The following is a 19,737-nucleotide window of genomic DNA, read 5'->3' on the forward strand; positions in this document are numbered from 1 at the left end:
AAGTAAGGTAACTAATATAAAGTTTGGTTATCTAGTTAGCATCAAAATTTACAAGAGTGTCACAGGTTAAAGTTTATATCACAAATTTTAATATCGAAAAAAATCGGCAAATCAGCGCCGACCGCTCGAATTTCTCCGACAGACAGCACCTTTTTGACGCGGCGCGCCGCGACAGCTGAGGGGTTAATGTATTTGATGGTGTAAAATACTTTGAATGTGATGGCTGTGGGAACAAAATTAATTTGTCAGTTAACTTTACTGGTCGCATTTTAGTGATATCTATTTTGGATTTAGTTCTGGATTTTTTATTACTCGAAGTAGAAAGTTGAGGTTTAGACTTAATTTCGTGTTCGGTTGACAAATTGTGGAAGTCTAGATGTTTGCCATGTGGACATTTAACAACATATTTCATACATTCATCTTCTATACAAGAAAGTCGACGTAAAACTATACGATTTTTAGCTTCTTTAGTCCAAATGACTTGTTTGACTTGCAATGTTCCACGAAATGTGTTCAAATTTGTAGGGAGAAGCCAGTCCTTTTCTTCAACTTCATATTCTTCTACAGTACTAATTTTCACGCCTTGGACAGCAGATTTTAAATAGTTTACAAAAGAGTCTATATTATTCATATCACCATCGTGTGCAACAAATCGATCCGCCGTTCGCTTCAGTAGCCCACCTACTCCATCTGGCGCACCTTTTCCATGACCACATTCACTATAGTTCCATATTATGTTAGTCAGAGAAGAGCAGTAAATACTGAGTTGGGACATAATATAAAAAATTTTCTTATTCCGATACTGGCCTGATGGAGAATCAGAAATAATAATAAGATTCTGAACAATTGGAGCTTCCTGTTTAATTTCTTCTAATATTGGAACAAGGTGAGCCCAAACGGCGGCAGCATCATGGCGCAGTGAAGAACTAATAGTGCAGAAACATTGAGTTGTTATATTCTCTTCCTTATTTTTATAGTAAATTACAGCAGTGTGTAATGTGAATTGTTGACGACTGCCACCAAAGTGCATAGATTGTATTTCGGACCCGTACTTGGAGCTATAGTTCTCACTAAAGTCAATGTGAACGACACAATCCTTTTCAGTCATGTTTTGTTTGTAGTGCTTAAAAGCTTGACTTTGATTTCGTATATTACTACAATGTGTTAAGAACGGTTTCAGATTGTTTTCAAATATTTTGATTAGTTGTAATGGTTTAACGGTTATTTTTACTTTTTCTACATTAACGGCTATTTTATCGACTCCATTTTTTTTGTAATTCTTTTTTATCTTCTTCCAATTCCAATAAATAACATCTTTGGAGTTATCAAATTCTTGATAATTTAAATGACGATTCTTACAGACAGGACATGTTCTTTGCAGGCATTCTACCTTAAAAATATCACAGCAAATACTACTTAGAATTTCAGTCGTGGTGTTTTCTTTTATGATACGATTTCTTTTTAAAGATGATATAACAAGATCCATGTTCTCATGTTTCTCACATAGGCATGTATTTCTCAAGTTTAATTTTGGCTGCGTGACCCAAAACGGCCTCATTCTTGTAAAAGTGACGTAACTGATTGGAGGGTAGCCCGAAGTCAAATACTTTTTGTGTAAATTTTTAATTGTGTCTTTCATCAGCCTTTTCTGTTTTTTTACTCCATTTTGTGTGACAGTATCCTTTTTACCTGGGCAAAGATTTGAATTTTCATCATCCTCAAAAAACTGAACAACAATCTTACGGATACGTTTTTGCAGGTCTATATTTTTTGGCTTCGTTGGGATTCGTCTCACTTCTAAATTACTCTGTTTTAATTTCTTAAATTCTTGATGTAGTCTCATGTATCTCTTTTTGTACATTAGTTTCTCTTTATTAGCCTTTGCCAATTGTTTTCTTAAATCGTGTATTTGCTGAGTTTTAACGTTTTGATATTTACGAAATTTCATTTTAATGTCTTGTTTGAATTTAACAGTATTAAAGGATGTGTCTAAGTTAGGACTATTTGGGCGTAATGTTGATTCTTCTGAATTTATAGAACTAATACTTGGCGTTCGTAAAGGAGATGCTATTGATAAATCTAGGGGACTGCTTGTACGTAAATAGTGGGAACTACTCGCTACTATGGCATCAATACGCAAATTAGGACTATTACATCGAACATTCTGTCGCAATAGCCGTGGGCTATGAGGTCCTATTAGTTCTTGAGAAATACCGGGCTCATTATCTTGATTTTTCGGTAGCGATTCTGCGTCATTGGTCTCTGAAACACTTGTTGGGTTGTTGCGGGCACCATTTGCCTTATTTTTTTTCCGCTGATAATATGCACGGGCACTGATTCGGTTTTTCTTTTGTGCATTGCGACGTGCATGTGCAGTCATTTGGCTTCGGGTTAGGATAAGTCCAGCTGCCTTTCTTTTAGCTAAGCGTTCTCTGTCTTTTCTTAAATGCTGCTCGTTTAACACAGGATCACTTTTGATTTTAGCTTTTCTTATTCTTTCCATCAACCTCTTTCTCTCTTTTTTCTCCTCCTCGTTTAGTTTTGATTTCAGCATTCTTAAACAAAATTAATCTTAAACAAAATTACTCGAACGAATTGTGTGCGGCACGAGCTGCACACAAGTTAATATTTATGAAAGTTAAAAAATATAATATGTGTATATGTATGTATATAATGTATGGTTGTAGGTATGCTCCATTGTTTTTTTGTTTACTTTAATGAAATGACACTATGTCTACCAATATGATAAAATTACACCGAGGTGATAATATGATCTACCGATGTGATAAAACAATCCACCGATGTGACAAAACTATGCGTCGATCATGAATCAAAACACCGATATGATATTTAAGACACCGATTGATTTTTCTTATCACATCGGTGTAAATTATCACATCGGTGGTAAAAAAGACCACCGATTACAGCGATATGAGAACAGCGACGTGAGAAATTATCGACTTTTTTGAAAATTATGAAAAATGTATAATATTTAGGCTAAATTCAAGTACCTATAATGATGCTAATTTACTTACTATGTCTGTTAGAACCAAACAATCGTAATAAAACTTCACATTACACTAGAAAAATGCAACCACCGATAATATAAAATAATTGCTTGGAAGTAACTGAAATGTCGTACTTACGTAATTGGCGGGAATATGCAGCGATTTGACACACGTCCGTCCTGACTGCGCACTAGCACACACTAACGAGGGAAATAAAATTGGGGTGGGGACACTGTCGGACTCATCGATGCAAAGTTAGGTTTAAATTACTTTTGTGCAGCGATATGACAAAATTTTGCGAGACAAGTACATTTATGCCTCTCAGTAATAAATATTATGAATTACGTAATAAAATATGCTACATATTAATAATAAAACTAATATTCTATGAAATAGAATAAGTTCTATTCTTAAGTTACTTATTTTTATAACGATATAAGCGTTTTTGCTTGTAAAAAAAGTAGAGGGACAGCACCGATGTGACAAAAATAGAGGTTTATGTATTTATTTCTACCTTTGTAAATAGACTTAGACAAATAATATTTTATGCCACAACCCAATAAATACCTAATGAATACAAAAAAAAATAGTACAGAACAATATTCCTTTTTTCAAATACTAATTTCAATGAAGACAAAAAAAAAAGTCGTTTGGGAAATTCACCCACCTGCGCTTTGATAAAATAACATAATATATTAAAGAAATAATTATCAATTCCAATAACTCATTTGCTATTTATAGTTTTTGTATTTGCAATTCATGTTTGAGTCTGAAAGTAGTGAATGAGCTGTGACCGATTTTTCCTAATTACAAATGATGTAAAATATATTTATGCGGTTTTATTGATTCCATAAATAAAATATAGGCCATAATTATATGAGAATATTTTCAGAGGCACCTAAATATCGAGGTCATATAAAATCTTAAAACAAAATTACGAATAAAAAAAGATTTACATATTTTTCAAGCTTTTGAATGGTCATTGTTCGCTTAATTGTAAGGATATATACATCCTAACCAGTATGCCTGTCAAGAGAGATAAAGCGTAGTATTCACTTTAGCCGTGAAAATTAGTGGGGTCGGAATATTATAGACAAAATCCTGAAAAACAGTTTATAACTACGTATATATTAGGAGCCTGGGTAATTAAATGTATGTAGGAAATAATGGTGGAAAATAAACGATTATTTATTTAAAATGGAAGTTTTTAATTTCTAAACTTACGTTATAATATGATACCGTAAAACATTTCTAAGTTTACGATTTTAGGGTAGGTGTAAGAAGCAACTTAATTAAAAACAATTATAGATATTGGGCTAATTAATAATTAAAAACAATTATAGATATTGGATGGGAAATTCACAGGACAACGTATTCAATATCGTATTAATTTAGTTACATTAAGTACATTCGGCATGTCGATTGAAAAGCTTATTCAAAATACCCACATAATATTTTAATAAATAAATGCGGGTTAAACTTTTATCACTGCCTCTCTTTTGTATACAGACTGGTATTATGAATATTTCTAAACCTTATAAATGAATTAAAATATCATATTATATGACAAAACATAAACAAATGCTCAACAAATAAAACATGGAGGAATATTTTTATTAAAAAGCTGAATACTTGAATAGTTTTGAAATTTTCTAAAGGTATTTCAGAATATGTACATCGAATATTAAATTCCGAGAAGCATGTACGTACGGGTTTCATGGTATATTAATTAAACCAACAAAATGAAAACTTTTATTACGAATATATCTGGGAAAATCTTATATATGTATAAAAATGAATCGCAAAATGTGTTGGTAAGCGCATAACTCGAGAACGGCTGAACCGATTTCGATAATTCTTTTATTATTATATTCCTTGAAGTACGAGGATGGTTTTTATGTAGAGAAAACGTAAATATGTACCACGGGCGAAACCGGGCCGGACCGCTAGTCTTATATATAAAAATGAATCGCAAAATGTGTTGGTAAGCGCATAACTCGAAAACGGCTGAACCGATTTCGATAATTCTTTTTTTATTATATTCCTTGAAGTACGAGGATGGTTTTTATGTAGACAAAACGTAAATATGTACCACGGGCGAAGCCGGGGCGGACCGCTAGTAATTCTAATAAAAATACATTTTTAAAATGTTAACAATTTAGAAGCTAGCAATGTATTTTAAACATAATCATGATGAACATATTTGATGACATGGATGACACGGTCCTGCTTTTTAATGGTACAAGTTGGAGGCATGTTTTTCACAACGCGCAAAGTGGTTTTCAAATCATACTGGACTGGCTTCGTTGTAATAAGCTCACAATAAACCTTAAAAAAACTAAGTGTATTAACTTCAGTTTAAAAAATGATGTTTTGCCGATCGACCTCTCAATCAAAGCTCATACTTGTAACTATAACAACATAAGTTTGTGTTCTTGTCATACAATTGAGATTGCTAATAATATTAAGTACCTAGGGGTTATTCTAGACTCCCGTCTGACGTGGCAATTGCATATCGATAATTTGTGTTCTCGTACTCGTAAACTGATCTGGACCTTTAAAAAACTACGACAGGTAGCTGAACTTAACCTACTTAAAACTGTTTATCTTTCTCTCTGTCAGAGTATACTTAGGTATTGTATTGTAGCTTGGGGTGGCACACATAAAACTATTCTTCTACCTTTAGAGAGATGCCAGAGGTCAATACTTAAGGTGTCAGCTTTTAAGCCAGTTCGTTTTCCCACAAAGGATATATATAATATAATATATATATAATTTATTCAATGTATTATCTATTAGACAACTCTATATATTAGACACTGTCCTTAAATTCCATAATCTAATAAACATTAATGTAAGTTTCTCTAACATAAACTTAACTCAGCGTTCAACTAGAGATGTAGTAAAACATCAAACTTTCAATACGACCTTTTTCCGTAGGCAATTTCTATATTTGGGACCACACTTATATAATGTAATAAATAAAGAGTTGAAAATATTTAATTTATCACGATATAAAAGTAAAAAAACTATAACTAAATGGCTGCTCTCAAAGGATTACTACTACACAGAAAATGTAATTATCTCTAAGACCCGCTGTTAATGTGAGAGTCTATATAAGTTATTCAAACGTAAACACATTCTACTCATGCTCTTCTACCATTACATGAACCCACACTCCTCCAATCATGCACACACGTAAGACATGTCACACACACACACACACACACTCACACTCACACACTCATACACTCACAAACACACCCACAGACACAACTTTTACATTATATATATATATATATATATATATATATATATATATATATATATTTATTATTTGATAGCGCTGTTTTCAAATATCTATTATTTCTTTCTTTTTATGTACCATGCAGTAAATATATTTTGCTTTACTGCACTTATGTACATTCATGCTTGAAGCTTCCATTGTATGATATAAACACCTTTGAAATATATAAGTAACACAATATCCTTAGACTCCTTTTGCAATCGTTCAATCATCAATACGCTCACTTTACGCCTTTATAGTCAATTTTTATGCAAAAGCTCTTATTTCATAAACCTAAAGAAATGATAAGTGATTTTTAAAAAAAAAAGCCTAGGAATAATACATCCAACATGGCTGCGCTAGTTAATAGATTCTCACATTGAAAAAAAACAATAGGTACGTAAAAAAAGTTTAACGAATATTAATTACTAGTGGTCCGCCCCGGCTTCGCCCGTGGTACATATTTCGCAATAAAAGGTAGCCTATGTCCTTTCTCGGGTATCAAAATATCTCCATACCAAATTTCATGCAAATTGGTTCAGTAGTTTAGGCGTGATTGAGTAACAGACAGACAGACAGAGTTACTTTCGCATTTATAATATTAGTATGGAATATGGATTAAATAAGATATTATTTTAATATTATTTTCGTATTTTTATATGATAAGAAGGAAATATTTTCGTTGTTTCTTTTTAACAGCCACTCTAAAAATCATTAAAAAGACGAAATTTGAAATTATAATGAAGGTTTTGTATTTCCTACTTCACATAAATTACAAAAAAGCTATGTACGGCTTCTGATTTTTATCAAACAAAGGTTATCCTATTTCGTTAACACAAAATACATCAGATTTATGCTGGTTTTAATAAAATAAGAACTCCAAAAGTATTGCAAAATTAGTTCCAAGTGTGTCTTTACAAAAATAATGTTATCAGTTTATTTTATTTATTTATAAACTTTATTGCACACAAAACAGAAAATACAAATTTTACTTAAAAGGAGAACATTTGACAAAAGGCGGCTTTATTGCTTCAAGGAATTTCTATTTTTTTATCGTTTTTACAAATAGGTACATAAATACTTCTTTCAAACTAACTGTATCTCATTAGTTTGGAATTTTAATTAAATAAACAAATCTTATGAAATTTACAAAACTTGTCGCTTTAAATCTCATAATTATTCAAGAGAAATGATAATCAACGTTATATTTGCGGAGAATTTAAATAAAAAAATTATAATATTACTTATACGCTATGAAAATTAATTAAGCACTCACAACTGAATATATTATTACATGCGTGCGTGTAAATGGTCCTCTGGATTTATTAAAAAAAAACACAAATTATTTAATATAATATTAATTAATAAACAATATTTTGAGGATAAAAATATTTAAATGAAAAGCAAAAGATTTAAAAGAACTATTAATTGAGTTACTAGTAAACGCATTCATACTACTTTGGATCGTTATATTTTTTTTAAAGTTAATTATTATTTGTTTTAAAATTTTTGTCATTTTGACAATCTCATATATCTTTACAATATTCAGGTGTGTAGATTGTGGTTAAAAATCCAACATTATATATCAATGAATCGTATTAATACTGTTCCAATATTGGTTCCAATATATTTAATTTTTGTATTACACATTGTAGATTTTGTATAAACTATTGATGTGTTACGTTTAAATACGCTAAGAAGAAGACTAACACACACATATGAAAGTGCTACCTCACTTCATCTTCATTAAATATTCATAATATAATCTTGGATGTAATTTATAAGCCCTTAGAGTAAGTCTTCGCATTACATTATTTATTGCAAAAGTTGGTTCCCAACGTTTTTTTCGACAAAGTACTTAAACGTCAATCAAAAGTACGCTTTATTGTTTTTCATAAAAATAAGAACCTTTTATTACTTACGAAACGTTAACTTTAAGGTTTTAGACGTCGATCAAATAGATAATGATTTATTTTCCTAAAATAAATACTTATACTATCATTCATAATATTTATTACATATGAAACTGATAAAAATACTTTAATCAAACTAAAAGCCAGGCAAAATATGAGGATTACAGAACAAAATACATACAAAATAAATACCATCGCTATTCGTATGGAATATATTTTCTAAATTCGTTTCGTTTTGTCCTACGTGTGCCGCACAATTTAATCCGATATTGATAGATCACTACAGACAGTTATATATCACTAGGTAAAAGAAAAACGCTTGGTTGCTTTATTAAGGGAGGGTTAAGAGAACAAATGATAGTACTGAAAATTTACAAACTCTGCTCTACATTATTGAGAATATAAAAAGTTCTAGAAAAAGTGTTTGATTGGAACTGGTTAAAAAAGATGAGTTTGCGAAAATACTATTTTAGTATGCCTCAATTACTTATCTTTTTGGGAGTTTAAAAAGTTAAATATTCGAGTTTATGTCTAGCCAAAACCAAAAATATATTTTTAGTTTTAATGTGGGATATTATTGTCTGATAGAATAGTTATGGTAATTATGTAAATTACATAGAAAAAGTCAACCTATAGCGCATTATTATATTAAGGTATTTGCTATAATTAGCTACAAATAGAAACTAAAACCGTCAACTCATTAATTAGTACCCTGAAACTCAGCGGTGAGCTTATTTGAACTTAAATCTACAAACTACGGGTATCTACTCATTCAAATTTACGTGGAATAGTTCAATAGTACGTTTATTACGTAAATATAAGTTTATTGGCAGAACAGTGGTTGAAGCAAGTAATATTTTGAGTCGTTAAATATTTATTTCCTGGTACCCAAGAAGCTTATATCTAATACACTGGAGATTTCAGTATGAACATTAACTTGTAACAAGAAAATATGACGTTGAATGACGCCTGTATGTTTTTTTATCCCTTTCACACCTAACTAACTACCTAGGTGTGAAAGGGATAAAAAAACATACAGGCGTCATTCAACGTCATATTTTCTTGTTACACGTTCATACTGAAATCTCCAGTGTATTAGATATAAGCTTCTTGCTGGAACCTAACCTACCTTGTTTGAGTTTGAAATTTTTGTATCATAGAAAATTATGTATGAGTGATAATGACTTGAAACTCGAAGTACTTAATAATAAATGGTACAATGTTAAATCATACTTAAAAAATTTAATAATGATGACGAAAATTATTGCAAATACAATATTTATATATCTGTCTTTTGAATACGTAAAAAAAACATCCCAAATACAGTCTAAACAGGCAGAGCGTTCCCAAATTCGTACACTTAATAAGGCGTCGCACGGAACATACGGTAATATAATTTTGTGAAAATATGAAAGCGAGTAAATAGCATTACCTACGTATCTTTGTAACCTGAGCCCCGAACTTCAAAGGAACAGATAAACATGTGTTGGGTAACAGCAAGCCGAATGGAAACTGTGGGAAGTATTTGGGTAGGGTTTGTAGGTCATGAGCACGGAATATGCATATAATATGCATATTATAGATATTATTATGTTGGGAACCATTGTTGATTTAATGGGACAGGGGGTAATTAAGGTTTGCATCCCTTTTGGTAATTATTTTTGAGGTTATTTTGTGAATGGTGATTATTCTCATTGTATCTACAGCATACCTAATGCCTATAAATTATCGAGATTATCTTTTTGGAGCTAAGTTTTAGAGAATATGAGAGTTTTTGAACTGTAGAATTTTATCTTGTATACCGAATCATTATAATCATTTTAAAAAGGAATGTAAACCAATAGAGAAATAGGCAACAAACAATATTTTATCTTATTTATTCCGCTTTAGTTTGCAGATCGTTGCTAAGCCTACTCATGGACCGTTAACAAATTGTTTGCTGACTCTGGGACGGGAAGGGTAACTCCTAAACTATTGCAAATTACCTAATACAATTACCTCTACGCCGCTACGACAAAGTGCTACGAAACATTTTCATTATTTACAACCTATTTGTATTCGAATTTACCCTTATTTTGTAGTGAAACTATATTTAACAGAATATAGTATTAAACCATACGTTATCATTTTATCTAATACTAGCGGTCCGCCCCAGCTTCGCCCGTGGTACATATTTATGTTTTCTCTACATAAGAACCATCCTCGTACTTCAACGAATATAATAAAAAAATAATTTTCGAAATCGGTCAACCCGTTCACACGTGATGCCGTGACAACGCGAAACGGGTTTCTATTCATTTTTATATATATAGATGATGTTCTAATATCTTTGCTACGATTAGAAAGCTTTGTTAATTGAAAATGTTATACTTTTTGTATTTTCTTTTGTGTTGTTTTCCAGTGTCGTTATAGAAACCACAACAATTTTAAGCATATTGTATACAATTCAAGAATGCATAAAAACTTATTAGGGGAGGACTTGCGGTTAAAACCCAAAATATATAAGGGTATTATACTAAATATAAAACGCAACCCGCCAAACTGAGGTTTGAATAAGTAAATGTTTGCTAAAAGGTAATTTTATTCTCCGGCGTACAATTAAGCTACCCGATATTGTTGCAAAAGTCTTTAATTAAACTTCTGCTTTTCTTGTATTATGAAAAAGTCAATCAACCCTTCAAGTTTGGGAAAGTACTGTCCATTCGGACCCACGTCAAACATTGTTCATCTTACGTTTGTTAGGAAATTCACTATACGGAGATTCCCTATTGATCTTGAAACCACATTTTGTTGAAATACATTTATACGGAACGTTAGGTACACTATACAATGGACTGTGGGTCTCTATAGCCGTTCCGTGTACAAAGAGTATTCACGATGACGAAGCATTTTTAAAAATCTGCTTTGAATAGAAGTACTTTATATGATTTCGAGGAAAATAGTTGGAACACGTGCCGTGAAAAATCAGATTTCATGAGTAACAGCATTTTGTTACATTTTATATTTTGTGAAGTATTTTTTGAGCTGGATGAACTGGTTAAAAGCTTAAACGCTAATCTTGTAAAGAGGGAAGATTTGATTAAGAGTTTATATGTTTGTTTGTTTAAAGTATTTTTTATCTTGGCTAGGAAAAGCGAGTAGTAAAGAGTTCTTTTGACAATAGAAGATATTAATATTCATTAATTTACAAAATCAATTATATTGCTTTGTTTGTAGTCTTAAAAAAAATAATTGTACTAATATTATAAACGCAATATAAATAATTGAAATTAATACAAAATCGGTCCATTATCCGAATAGTATTATAATTTACGGTATATTTCAACATTCGCATAATCGGATTAACGTAAGGCCATCAAATAGCACGTGTCGCGCGGCCAGAACTGTTTCATTATCAAATAAATAAATACGTGTTGATTCTGTGATTTTATTACACTCGTTAGACGCGAATATTGTTAAGTATAGGTGTAATTTTGAGGTGATACATTCATGGTAGGTATGATTTTTGAAGCGAAATATACTTTTATACTTGCTTAGACAAAATATGTTTAAGTAAGATTTGACACTTACAATAGAAAAAAATATATCTGAAAATACGTTCAAGAGGGTCTTTTGTTATATCACGAATCAACAGGGCGGAGGAGCCGAGGATTGGTTTCAGTTATTTTTTCTTAATTTATACAGTTTTAGATACCTTAAGCGCAACCAATACTGCATATATAAAAAAAAACATGCTCAATTCTGTTTTTAAAATTATAAAGTGATATAAATTATATAGCGATATCCAAAGTTTAATATTATCGTTTAGATTAGACAGGCGATTATAATTATTTCTTTTTTTAACCCAAAATAATCAGGAATTTTCACCGAAAAACAAACTTCTGAAACTCTGATTACTTAAAATGTAGTAATTAAACCGTTGATTACAAGATTCGTAATTAAGAATAAATCAAAATACCTTCACAACCAGTCCCGAGGGTTGAAATAGCGTGATTTCTTTTTCCTTTTCAAAAAGGGGGAAAGAGAGGGGTGATTATTTGTTAACGGTTCGTAAATTTATAAAATGTTTGTGAGCGTCACATTTCCTGATTTATGATGAAACCATAACGCACAGCCACCTGAGCTGACAATTTTTATAGTCCATGAACAGTTCTCTGTAAATAATGGTTCATTATTTTACGATAAGCCGTGAAATGTAAGTATAAAAGCCAAATACCACTATTATTAGTGGAACATAAAATTTCACTATATTTCGCTACCGCAAATAATAAATATGAATAATTGAACTGTGACCTTAATTACTTTTAATGAGTTATTTATTACCCTTTTCTATCATCTTTTTAAGAGCTTCATTAGCCCTTTAATTAATAGCCTAGCTTCTATTTAAAGCGCCGTTGGCATAGCGGTCTGAATATTATGTTATTAATCTGCAAAAAATCAAGTAGGTTTCAAGTCTGATCAAATCAGGTAGGTAATATGTTTAGAAAACATTACTAGTTTATTATTTCGGTTAAAATATATACCCATGTGTATCAAAATATCGAAAACTTTAATGCCATAGAGACCACACATTGCAATTTGCATCTATGAAAACTTCAATAATTTATTAAACTTGATACACGTTCAAAGCAACCTCTGAGAGTCCGTTTCATATGAAATCATGTTTGACTACCTTTGCTAGATAGCCAAGTATTACTTCCATTTGCCTTTCATCCTAAACTTGTTAAATAGCACTGACCTAATATTACTGCGAAACTTTGCTTATTCGACTTGATATTTGAGATAATTTTAATTAGTTTTAGTTCAACATTAACTGGATATTTACTCGGAATAAATTAGAAACTAGATAGTTGGTAAATATTACAATTTATGCAATTTACGAAAGCTACGAGAAAATTCGTATTACGTTTATTTATTTAACATTTTCAAAATGAAAACTCAAATACAACACTCTGTAGTGTTCAGATTGTACCATCTTTATTCTAGAAAGCGCTAGAAACCCTAAGTCCACATTTGTACGAAAATTGTTAACATTAGCCGTGCGTTCCCGATTTTTCCCATTACCCACAGAACTTAATCCATTGAATGTATTCCAACTCACGTCTCCGTTGCTTGTGTTATGGAAGTCCTGCTGATAGCTCTTAAAAGGATTTAATACTATCCTGCTGTGACTGGACTAGCCACATAAATAATCCTTAGCGAAGATTTAATGGACTGATGCATGTTGGTGAACTTAGGACAGTATTCAATCCGTGCTATTAGGTACGTCTACAATCAAACTTTGGATAATGTTCAAGCAAGTAGCATTCTACGGTGAGCCGTAATAACTAGCTGAATTAATTCAAATTTTATATAGAATAAATGTGTTGATATTTAATAAAAAATATTGTTATTATATTCTTAAAAAACACGATTTATTCGTAGTAAAGCAGCTCAAGTATTCCGAAAATTCAATAAGATGCCATTTTCCAACGATAATTTTAGACGCCTTTTTGTAATCAATATATTTGTCTCGAAGAAAGAGGTACACGACCTTTTCACTCATACGTTCTATATTTTTAAGGTAAAATATACTGCTCATCATTTGAAACATGAATATGAAAAATTGCAAGCAGATGGTTTTATGGCGAATAATATTACGGTTGAAATATAAATTCTCTGGCGGACAGCTAGTGTCACGAACAGAGGCAGGGTATGGATCTCTATTTAAAAATAAAACTCATCAATTTAGCCAATATTTCAGTTGCTATAACCCACTCTTTTACCTTTGAGATCGCAATTTGCGTTTTCTCATTTCCACCAAATTGAGTAATTCCAAATTTTTTGATTGCATTTTTATGTTGTATAAATTGCCTGTTTATTTTTTATTATAAGCGTTTGTATACGAAGCATATTTGATTGATTGGTGTCAATAATGGGTATTCCATGTACAATAAGTATAAAAAAAGAGAAGATATATTTTATGTTTATGAAATAATGTTAAATTTAAACTACAAATTTAAAAGAAAAAAACTTAATTAACTCATGATGATGTATCCTAACTCTTTCATTTCATTTCATATATAATAGCTTACTAATTAGTTTCTTCAATGTCTATATAATTAGGTAATAGGGATAAAAATAGATAATAAAATTTCATAATTTATTAATAAGCACTTCAGAGAATTTTATTTTCATACTTCATCCTCTACCAGCAACCAACATGTTTTCCTCGGAACCCTTCTCAATAACAAACGAAATAAGTTATTTAAATTATGCTTTTTTATGCCTTTGGATAAACTTTATAACAAGCACACACATATATACCATTATTAATAATTTTATGCTTATGAATGCACACATATACACCATATATGAACAATACTGTAAACTAATTTATATACCTACTACAAGCTCAAACTGTTAATTGTAATTTACTTTCAACACCTTTCAATAAATTGGGGCAAGTAGGTAAGTTTTTTCGTAAATCTCGCCCTGAAATGCGAGAGTAAAGGTCTCTACATTTTAATGTATTTTCTATTACAGTTATCAAATTATTCATTCCTGAATTAAATTATTTATTATTAACTGTATTATGGAATTGTAAGATATTCTATAATGTATTAATTTAAAAAAATAACTTTTCGTCTCTCTTTTGAAGGACTCATGAATTTATAAACAAATATTCTATATTATTCATTGGCATTCATTAATATTAATAATACACTTCGATTGATAAAACATAAACGCTAAGGTTGAAGTGTCTCCTCAATACAAATTTTAATGAGTCTCAAAAAGTTCTGAGTTACAAGAGCTAATATTTTATTTCATGCATACGTTTATTTACGGAAATTTTATTTCTTCTTCTTCTTGTTTATAATAAAATAGCTGTGCCCACGGTTTTACTCATAGTGCTCCGCTCCTTTTTGTCTTAGTGTGGTGATATATAGCATATAGCCTTCGTCGATAAATGGGCCATCTAACACCAAAAGAATTTTTCAAATCGGACCAGTAGTTCCTGAGATTAGCGTGTTCAAACAAACAAATAAATTCTTCAGATTTATAATATTAAGTATAGATTAGTATTAGTATATACGATACGTCTACTTATTCGAGTGTGATACAAGAAGTCGGTTAAAAAGTAGTTAACATTATAATAATATATTACATATTGTCTTCTTTTTCATATTGAGTGTTATTCTTCAAAAAAGATTATGATGTGTTAAATATAATGGTCCGGGAGCCAGCAGCAGATTTTATGACCAAGTTCCTCTCAAGCGGTAATTAGTAAAATGCATCAAAGTATAGTATTATGAAGCCTCGTGAACGTCAGCTGGAGCTCGGTTGGGGGGAAGAGCGGTTGTAGCCTCCCGTATCAGCTGACGGTTTTTCCACCAAGATACAGCCAGCTGACATATATATTTATCCACAGTTACATATAAGCTATCATCAGGTAAATTTTTGTTTGAGAGGAAATAACGGAAAATAAATTTTTCTTTAAATTTAACTTTCATGTTCGAGACACCAGCTGACGTATAATACACCATGTTGTAACCAGCTGACTATTTTTTTTCGTTGAGATATTGGGTTAGCTACAATTTGACAATTTTTTAGCTGAGAGGAAATGAATGAATGAATGTATTTTTTTTCCTATGTGCGTGGGAGGCTACAACCGCTCACCCCCCCAACCGAGCGCCAGCTGACGTTCACGAGGCTTTATAATACTATACTCTCATGCGTCTGACGAATTATCTCTTGAGAGGAAATAATGAACCAAATTTGCACCTGGCTCCCTAACCATAATTTCCGATGGTAATAGAAGTTGAGCAAACGTCCGAATTCCGAAAAGGCTCGGCCACTAATACTATTAAGTAATTTGCTAATGGCCATTATTGTGTTCATACATCAAGCTCATAACTAAATAAACGAGTAATGCGATGATCATTCTTGTCCTGTTAATGTTTTGTTTTTATATTATGCCATCGAAAATCATATCCATTCACTTCCATTCATATCAATTTTATCTTCATACGTATTCACAACGCATAATTGATGGATCATTAACAATAAACTTAAATATGAAATGTATACTTGCTAATTACAAATAAAAAATCTCAGATTTATATTGCAATGTCCTTCCCCAGGTAAATCTCAGATTTATATTGCAATATCCTATGTTCTTCCCCAGGTACCAAGCTATCACTGTACCAAATTTGAAATAAATCCATGCAGTACTATTTGAGATTAGCCCGGACATACAAACAGACAAAAATTAAAAAAAAACTATATTTTTGGATTCGATATCTATTGTACATCACGCCCCAAAGCCAATGTAAAACTTACCGGTTTACACGGGCTTAATAGTAAGTGCTTAGTACTTGTCACCGACTTCAAACCTATTTAACAAATAGCACAAAGTTTTTTTTTTACTTTTCCGTTTTTAAAGTCGGTTTTTTTTAACGTAGTTATATTGTAAGAAATATGTTTTTATAACGGAATCCAATACTGCTCTTGACCATCCTGCAACATGTACCTAGTTTGTTGGTGTTTCCATAATTTGTTTGAGTCAATAATAGACATTTGATTATTAATTATTTGTATAGATAGAATAAAATTCAGTCTATGTCGTTTACGAATAATGTAGTTTTCTGCAGAGAATTTTTCAAATCGGTCACCTAGATTCAATGAATACTATCAATATACAATCAATTGTCTCCGTAATAACTACCTACTTCTCCGTCGTAAGTAGATAAACTAATACTAAACTAAATGTGTCAAAAGCATCCATCCAGTTTTTCATTCAGTGAAGTTCTCGTCTTCAACCTATAGTTTATGCATTTCAATACGCACAATCTACTAAAACACTTTTATCTACGAGCCTTCAGCCTATGAAGGAATATTTATCAGCTATCGTCCATTCCACTATACATAAGACTTCGCAATTCAATAAATAGCCACGCCGATCTAAGCAATCCAGTCGCACTGTCAAGAGAATTGGAATATAGTGTAACTTCGTATTATAAACAACTTCGCTTGCGTGGTTGATATAAATTCCACTGGGTATGCCATGTTTTACTCCGGTAAATAGGCTACTTCTATAGCGCTCTTCTAACTATCTCCAGACGCAAAAATCACGCCCTTAAATCGCTCCACTGCAACCTGAAAGCAGACAAACAAACAAAGAATTATTCGTATTTCTAATATTAACAATAATGTTTAAAATGTTAGTAAAGATGTTAAGACCAGTGAAAAATTACATATTATTCGCTTCTGTAAAAACAATTTTCCATTTCATATATCACACAATGAAGTTATAGAAATAATTTTGTAGAATTTGGGATTTATAGCAGTAATACATCCAGACTAGTGTAATACGTTGATAATAGTCATCATTAAGTTCTGAAGTTATCTCACACGTAACTAAGAATAATGTCCGTCTAGGGTCGGAGTTAGGCGAATGTAATACTGTTTATCTATTTACATGTACGGTAATGAATATTTATGTAGGTCAGTTCATCTTATATGCACTAGAAATGTGTATTTAAACTGGAGTGTTCCTAAAAATGCAATATCAGGTAAGAGCCATTAATTTTGGACTGGCGCGGTAGGAGATATATTTTCCGCACAGCGGTTGGCGAAAAGCGTTCATTCGAAAGTTAGTGCGGATAGCAGGTCACATGTGCTTCACAAACATTTTACGTATATTTTTAAATACACCTACAAAAATGCACTCAAAAGAATCGACGTCCGATGTTATTGAATTAGGTATAAATATGAATGGGGGTTAAATTTACTTTTAGAAAGGTAGTGTCCATTTTTTATTTTACTTTATTGTAACTTTAGGTTCAGAATATGTTACTCTATTAACAAATAACGTTGACCTATGATTGATAATGCCTTGTTGGGAACATAAGTTTCTTACTACACTAGTTGAAATATAGAAAACACGTATTTCAATCTCTATTGCAAAAGTTATAAAAACCAAACAGAATTATTGTATAAACGACCATAAAGACCCAAAAGTTTGACGTATTCTACAAACAACGACAATCATCTTGGTAAAGCTTTTTCAATACTAAAGTTTTAAACACTAACTGACAGATACAGGTTGGATATACGACAAACTACGGTATTATTAAAGTGATGGTTAGGGGTGGAATGTTCTCAAATAGTTCAAGAGGTCGATCTGGAGGCCATTAAAAGTTACCGCTTGTTCCTAGGTCACTTGACTTTGGAAAGTACGATCGTGAGTTGGGGAATATTTTCTTTACAATAATTATTCATTGACTAGGACACGAAGTCTAAATAGAGTAGGTACGGTAACTTTTATCTCCTTCGTCTAACTGAAGTAAAGTAGAAAGTCTAAACTACCTACTGTACTATTTCCTTCATTAATATTATTTTTTTACTTTTTAATTTACTGTATTAATAAGATTGTTACCTATCGTGATTTTAATTGTTTACTTGTCTTCCTTGTTTCAAATTGTTTGTTTTCTATGCTTACATTAATTTTTTCATTAATTTAAATTGTACTGTGTCCATTGTTATGGAGTCAAATAAATGTTTATTTCTTTCTTTCTTAAACATAATTGCCTCACTAGCCTGTTTATATATAAAATAGTGTAGTTTTATGTTTATATAACTTTTGTTGACTAGCTACATTTAAGTAATACTATTCAATAGTACTGTGTCTTTTGTAATATATTATATCAAGTAATATGTATGACCCAGCTTGTAATCTATTTTGCGAAAGTGAATCGTATATTCTTTAGAGAAATCAAACGACCCTTTTTATGATGAGGTAACTTCTTTACAATATAACTCAATTTCTATGACATAGAGTAAGATATGTAATTTCTATGTCTCCTTCCTTAAGGCTTATACATGCGCTAATAACCTTGAGCATACTTGACGGATCTCAAACCTCTCCCGCTGCACCTTCTTTTTTCCTCGCATTTTGTATTTAAAAAGATACTAATCAGTGAAACAAAAAATCCTCGTCAGGGACTGTTGTGTAACTGATAATTTATTAAACATAAAATTTTCAGAGCTCTAAGTCAGCAGGTTACGAAGTTTATAGAGTATTTGCGGAAAAATCGATGACCACGGCACATTTTTTTTCTAGAAATCTATTAACTTTGGAAAAAAGTCCTCGCGAGCAATTAAAGATCAAAGACCATCCTATTTTATATATTTTTTTCGGTATTGTGCTTTATGTTGTACCAGACTTTATAGAGGTTGAACATAGTCGAAATTGCCGGGTAACGCCTTAATATTTGTCACGCTATAGGACCTCGCTTTTGTACCTCCGAACATTACTGTCAAATATTTTTTTTTTTTTTTAAATTTAACATGGTAGATTGCTACGTAATTATAATAAACTGTATAAGTAAGAAAACAAAATAATAAAAACAATCCCTTACTTAATTTACATATATTTAATCCATTTGTAAATACTTAACACATTTAAGGGCAGTAAATTGCAAAATAAGAGCACAGGCAACTCATATTATGAATTTCAAACTCATACAGCCGCCTCAGGGCCTCATGA

General features: G+C 31.3%; 3 long non-coding RNA genes and 1 pseudogene across 3 annotated transcripts in view; 1 reads left to right on the top strand and 3 right to left on the bottom strand.

The window, feature by feature from the left end:
- Positions 1–19,737, top strand: part of LOC149487000 (uncharacterized) — a 412,994-nt gene that overhangs the window by 331,858 nt on the left and 61,399 nt on the right. The gene's annotated exons all lie outside the window — the stretch shown is intronic.
- LOC149487006 (uncharacterized) overlaps positions 1–19,737 on the bottom strand; it is a 191,238-nt gene that overhangs the window by 72,685 nt on the left and 98,816 nt on the right. The gene's annotated exons all lie outside the window — the stretch shown is intronic.
- Positions 1–19,737, bottom strand: part of LOC149487008 (uncharacterized) — a 109,119-nt gene that overhangs the window by 64,032 nt on the left and 25,350 nt on the right. The window lies entirely within an intron of this gene.
- LOC149487009 (uncharacterized) lies at positions 191–3,646 on the bottom strand (annotated as a pseudogene).

Source organism: Colias philodice, chromosome 7 (assembly GCF_061535455.1).
Source record: "Colias philodice isolate Cphi_HAF_F1 chromosome 7, ilColPhil1 Martin Lab GWU primary, whole genome shotgun sequence".
Lineage (NCBI taxonomy): Eukaryota > Metazoa > Arthropoda > Insecta > Lepidoptera > Pieridae > Colias > Colias philodice.